Raw genomic sequence first — 7,036 nt, forward strand, 5'->3', positions numbered from 1 at the left:
AGGATATGCTGAAAATGGGCTCGATGAAGAGGTGCTAAAGTGTTTCCAACAAATGCAATTAGAATGTGTCCCTGTGGATCTATTGACCACTGGTTCTTGGTATAAAAGCTTGTGGCACTATAGGGGCCTTGGAAGTGGGCAGAGATCTACATGTTGAAGTATGGAGAAAGGGTTGGGACAAAGAGCTTTATGTGGGAAACACACTTGTGGATATGTACATGCAATGTAGATTGCTTTCAGAAGCACAACATGTGTTCAACAGGATAGCAAGTCAAGGCATAGTGTTATGGACTGCTTTAATTTCTGCACATATGGAATGTGGTCATGACACACATGCACATCCATTATGGTGGTATGTCTTTTGAGGATCATGGCCATCTTGAACATGACTATCATAGTTTGGTAGTAGACCTCACTATGTGGTTCTTACTCAAGTCTATTCTTATAATTTCTATGCAAACACGCAAGTTGAACCAAAAGCAAAGATAGTTTCAAACGAGTCAAGTGATCCTTCAGACTCATGTAAGGGCTTTCGTTCGTTAAGTGTCAGCTTAGATGGTCATTATCTAGTAGTTGGTGATCGGAATGGAAATCTTCATGTATATGATCTACAATCCCTTCAGATTGCAAACTTCAAGGTAAACAATGGTTATTCCTCTGCAGAAAAGCGAGTTGAACCAAAAGCAAAGACAGTCTCAAACGAGTCAAGAGATCCTTCAGACTCATGTAAGGACTTTCATTCGTTAAGTGTCAGCTTAGATGGTCATTATCTAGCAGCTGGTGATCGGAATGGCAATCTTCATTTATATGATCTATAGTCCCTTTAGATTGTAAAATTCAAGGTGAACAATGGTTGATCAAACGTGTTTATTTTTTCACTAAGCATCATTGTTAGACTTAAAGGTGCTAGGAAGACACTACTTAACAGCATTATTTGATAGGTGGTTGGTGATATTGTACTGGAACTTGTGGTAATGCTTGGCAGGAAGCGCATGATGCAGAGATTCTTACTTTGAGCTTTGGAGATGTGGCCCTTATGGGTGCTACCATTAATGCCATTCAAATTCCCCTTTTGGCGTTTGGTGGTAGAAACCTTCTTGTACATATATATGATGTTTGCAGGTATTGTGACTTGTACATTCATAGTCAGTCATTCCTTTGTCAACATGGTGGTCATTTAATTCACTTTCAGAGTTCATGTTTGGAGGCATATATTTTTATTGTCTTGTGCTATTGAAGAGTTTGTCTTATAGAGTACTTCTTTGAGCACACTTGATTTTTGAATTTAGAAACTTTGATGTCATCGAGACATTACATGATCATTCAACTCCAATCATTGCAGTAAAATTGGCTTGTACTGGTTTCAAATTGTTGAGCGCTAGTGTGGACAAGTACGGCTTCCTCCTAAAGTCATGGTTTTTACTCACGATTTTAAGATTCTCAGGTCTATTTTGTCTTGGCCCAATTGTAAAACCACTTGCCTATAGATTTAGTGGTGTTTCACAACATAGAGGCAATGACAATGGGCATCAAGAGTACACGTTATCATCAAGAAATGGATTCTCGTGGTAGAGTTTATGATATGGACATTGATCCATACAACAAGCTAGTAGTAATTGTTGGACAGGTTGGAAGTTATTTTCATGGAAGGTTACCACAAGTCTTATATTGAAACATAATTGGCTAGTATGTTAAGTTATTTGTCTCGTATGGTTTCAGGATAAGAAGTTGAACATGCTCAATCTTGCTGATGGGAAGTCTATAAGATGCTTCAAACTAGAAGGAGAAGTTGGCGAGCCCATAAAAGTATGAACAACGAAGTCCTTGTTGTAACCTTCTCAATTTACTAAACATTTTGAAATTAGAACAGTGTAAAGAATAGGGCAAAAAAGGTGTGTGTGTTTTGGTGTTTTACAAATGGTGCATAAGATCAAATTATTGTTGTTTTTACAAGGATTTCTGCTTTGTTAAAATAAGAAAGCTCAATATAATAAGGATTGAACCTTGTTCTTCTTAAGGTTGACCACTTGAAGATAATTCAAAAAGCCACATCTCTTTATATCTCACTTTTTTTGTTTGCAGATTTGCCACTTTTGATCTTTAAGACATTGGGTTTGTGTACAATATTTGTCATCACAGTTTCTGATGTCTTTTGCTCCTTTTTATGGTAGTGTGAGGTGCCCACCCATCGGCTTTCCAAGCACTCTTTTAGCGGTCTATCGAGAAACGAATCTAAGCATCGTTTCCCGGCACTCCCAAGGAATGTTCCGAGTTTTGTCGCCTAGGGTTTCCCGAATTCGCCTCGCAACGGAACGTTCACGACCAAACCCACTAGGATCGACCTGAAATTTGGGTTCCTAGTTGTCAAGGTCTCCTATTAGCATTCTAGCGTTGGGTATTGGACATTCTACTTTACGCAGAGATACCCAACCTGAAGCAGATCTATGCCGCACTTGGTTCAAAGAGAATGGGAAACGAGAGGGATGCGTTGCTCAACCTCCCTGCCCATAGGGCATAGTCCCATTCCGGTCCACTAAAACGGCATGAATCGGGTTCTAACCTATCAATACCTAAAGATCGAATGACGATAAAAACTTGTGAGAAGCCTCCTAGTTCTCTGGGACCACCCTGCCATAGGACGGACCCGTCGGGGTTTCCGCTCACCCGCTTCCCTTAATAGCTTTAGTTCTCTAATTAGGTCCTACCACATTTATGTGTGACACTTAAAATCAGCTTCATTGATTAAGCCTTTTAGGGAACAAGGTTCGTTCGCGTAAATTATAGCACAGACACGAAAACAGAGCAAAGCAATCTATTGACAAACAAGATCAAACAAGTTCCTTAACTTATCTTCAAGTTAATCTTTGTCTCCCGCCCATACAGGAGAAATTATGTTTCGCTTCTGTCCAACAGAAGTATCCCTTCTGCCCTGCAGAAGTAACTGGTCCAATTCACATGGCACCAAAACTCAATCCTTTATCTAGAATAGGATCTCCCAACATGCCCAGATGTTGGGGGCCACGGAGGTCTTCAACTCCATTCTAGACCTAGCAAGGGGTGTCCAGAGCTCCAACTGACCCGCAAGCTGTCTAGGAGCAAAACATCATTCTCGTGGTTGGCCTTTTCACCACTCGACCTTCGGCCCATGAATCGAGCAGTGCCCTCTCGGGTTATTACGCGGTGCGACCATGGAGGTGATCCACCCGTACAATATATCCTTCCTTAATTAAATCCTTTAAGAATCAAGCACAAACAAGGCATTCAGCCTAATATCATTTTCCAAGAAAACATTCCTTTATTCCCATGGGGACTTGTCATCACAGACCCTTGCCATGCATTTACCATAAATCACAAGCATTTGGAATAATAATCCAAACAACAACTAACAACCAGTTGAATGTAAAAGCATCTAGGATATTGTTCGATCAACCAACAAAACCAATTGCATTCTTTCCAAAATAATGCAAGACTAGATGAAATAATATTTCCCATTGCATAATTGCTCTCCCCCTTGGGATCTAAGAGCAATACTATGCAAAAATGATTCTTAACACTTCCTTCCTTTGGTTAGGGCATATGTTAAGGGTTCAAACACTATTCATGATGTAAGTTCTATAGATCACTTACCTTGATTGGTAACCCAACCCTGGATATGGATTGGCAAAAGTCATCGTTATCCAACGGATTTCAAGACATCCTAGTTGTAACCCTTATGATCAATTTCTTGTACTAGCTCTTAGTCAAGTCATGAGACAACTAGAAAATTATCCTCATATATCAAACATGTTATAGGCATAACGTGTGAGTACTTAATAAGATAAGTACGAGATGATCTCAAGTAATTAGACTCCAATAGGTCGTGCATTGAGCTAGAATCTAGTTTTTCTTAATATTTGGGTTCTTAGGCTAAGTACTTCTGAAGTATCTAGACTTTAAACTAGTACTTCTCTATTCATAATTCTTAATGCCATATTCTTTTAGCAATTATGCTATTTATAACCCTTGTCTATACTTTAATCTAGCACTTGTGTGCACAATCTTTCAATGTCGTTCTTTTGATGACTATGGCATTCATAATGCTTGACTAATTCTTTCTTGTAATTGCTCTACTAGCAAATAAGTCATATGTACCTAGGTGCAATTATCTTCCCTTGATATATGCACTTCACAAACTCCATCTTCCAAGTAGGTGAGATGAAATTTATCCTTTTCCATGACCTATTCTCGTGCAATAGTATGGAGCCTAATGTATCTCATACGAGAATCAAAGCAAGCAACTATCAATTTATAAATACATTACTTACGACTGAAACCGCAGTTGGATTGACAGTGATGCCTTTGCCCGAAGCCTTGTTGCTAGTTGCAGGATTGTCATCCACACGCGACATTCTTCGCTTGGAGGCCATCGTCCGTAGGCAGACTCAAGAGATTAAGAAGGTGGAATAGATTCAAGATGGGAGAGTGTAAGAGAAGATGGTTTAGTCGAGGATGGAGATAGAGGGAATTGAGTTAATTCTCTTCCTTGCAACCTCTCGGGGTGACTCTTCTCTCTCTCTCTCTCTCTCTCTCTCTCTCTCTCAAGCTCTCTTTCAAGCTCTTCCTCACAATCTCTTGGAGGAGTATCCTCTTCTGTACCTCTCTCTCGCAGCCTCTCGGTGTCTCCTTATGCTTTCTATGCATCTCCCATGCCTCATATTTATAGTGAATTAGAGAAGAGGGCTTGTGCTTGAGAAGTAGAGCTCTTTATGGAGGGGGATCTTGAAAAGATCAGTGATCTGATGCTCAGATCATAAATCTGATGGTTCCATTGGCTCCGAAAGGGGGGTAAAACCCCAAGACACTTGATTAGAAAGCTCTCAGTTCACTCCTTCTTCTTTTCTCTGTTTGAAGTGCTGTCTACTGCCTGTAAACTGCGATCGCGGCGCGCGCGATTTCGCCAGTCACTTTTCTTTATTTTTCTTTTTATAAAATCTTCAAACTAACTAAAATATCTCTTGTCTTTTCTTTTAAATGACATCCAATTCTAAAAATCTCCATATCTTTTTTCAGGATAATATCTAAAATATCTAAAATATACTAGCTTTGCCCAAATTTTAATATTTTTGGACCATCCAAACTATACACATTAACCTAGTGATTAATATAACTCATAAGTCTCGTTCACGTTGTAATTTACATGAAGGGTGACTACGGTTCTTGCCAATTCGAGAAAAATATCAAATTTACGACTCTTGATTTTTCTAAATAAAATATTTTAAATTAAATAAAAATTATTAATAATTAATGTTAGTTAGTTTTTACCTTAGTTAGTCTTTAGTTAGTAATCTTACTAACTTATTAATTGACTAACTAACTTTTAAACTAACCAACTAACTTTTATTGTGCGGAGATATTACAGGTAGGTTCTCATCGATCCTTGTGGGTCATATGTAGTATGTTGGCATTTTGATAAGAGCATGCACATATCAGATGGAAGAATTTTATCCGTGGGGAAATGTCATGCTGAAGTAATAACAAGGATAACTTTCATGCTTGATTGCAAGCGGGTAATATTGGTAAGTTTAAGGTGGCCTTTAGAGTTGTATATATGCTGATCTTGGCTTCTTTACTACAGTTTTTTCACTTGGTACCGTTGATTTATTGTTTTCAAGTAGGCCAATAGAGACAATTGTGTATTTTTTTGGAGGCTTCCTAATCTTCTGACCAAGATGATGTAGAAACTTTGTAGTTTACAATCTGAATTGCAAACATCCAATCCATCCATACTACTTACTGACTCAAAAGGGCAACTAAACAATACTTCTTCAACCCCTATGAGTTGTGACAAGTCTCAGACACAAGAATTGGGTGCTTTTGGTACTGTTGTTACTATGGACCTCAGCTTGTAAGGAGTACAACTCTTGCATTAAATTTTAGCGTGTCTTGGTTGCCGTATTGGGCACATGCCAAGGTTGTAGAGACAATTCTAGAAAATGATGAGGGTGAATCATAATAGTTAAGTTTTCATTGTTTTGAATCAAGATGGGTGGAGATTTAAGTTTTTGTTCTTTTGAATCAGGATGGGTGCAACTATTCATCCCAGCAAGTTCAAAGCAAGCCGAAGATTCACAATTGAACCTGGTGGGACATCAGACAAGGATCATCATACACCACAGAGCTCTCTGGACTCCCAACCTAGTGGGACTTCTTATTCAAGTCCAAAAGCTTTGGAGAGGTATGCTGTTTCATTGGGCCTTTTTGTTTTCCTTTCCACTTAAGTTTAAATACTGTTTAAAAACAAGTTAAGATGTTTGGTTATTGTCACCCTATTCATTGCCATGAGTACCTGCTATTGTTTAAGCTATTGCTGGTCATTGTCAAGATTGTGGGAGAGAAGGAAGGAGTCTCACTTGAAGCTTTCTTGCTTGCACAATGGGGAATACACACAAGGGTGGAGGCTGAAAACAATTTTCCTCTTCTTAGTTGTGTAAGCCAAAAAAGAACTCACATACAAAGAAATAGAAGAACCCTATATATGGGTCTCAAACCAAACTCAACTAACTAAGGTTGCATACTAACTGAGCCATGAACTAGAGTAGATAAGGATAGCTATCATGTAGCTATTATTCATGGGCGGTGTATCAACCGCGTCTGCAACTGACAAGTCGGTGACATAAATACACAACGGTCACCCTGGCGTATCACGAGTGGAGCTCGATATCTCAACAGTCATGACACTGGTGTTGAAGGTTTTTGAGTACTGCTTCTTGCAACCAATGACTTGATGTCATTATCAATTGATGTGCTACTGTTGCTGCCCCTCTGAAGGCTTTCAATACCTATACTTTATAGCCAAATGAATCCAAGATTTATTGGTGTCAAAATTTAGAGATGAGAGCCAGGAAACAAAAAGTTGCGCAAGCAGTAATTGAAAGGAAAATTGGTTTGCCCAAATCAAGTCTCTCAGAGGTTATAATGCTTTCCTTTTTGTGTCAAGACAGTAGTTTAAATGCCATGGGGTGTTTGAGTTACATTGCATTGTGTGAAACCATTGTTT

At 38.9% G+C, this 7,036-nt stretch overlaps 1 pseudogene; it reads left to right on the top strand.

Moving 5' to 3' along the window:
• Positions 1 to 324: 324 nt before the first annotated feature.
• LOC148016254 (uncharacterized) lies at positions 325 to 6,257 on the top strand (annotated as a pseudogene).
• The last annotated feature ends 779 nt before the right edge of the window (positions 6,258 to 7,036 follow it).

This window comes from Lygodium microphyllum, chromosome 23 (genome assembly GCF_053477565.2).
Source record: "Lygodium microphyllum isolate KBCC chromosome 23, Lygodium_microphyllum_v1.1.10, whole genome shotgun sequence".
Lineage (NCBI taxonomy): Eukaryota > Viridiplantae > Streptophyta > Polypodiopsida > Schizaeales > Lygodiaceae > Lygodium > Lygodium microphyllum.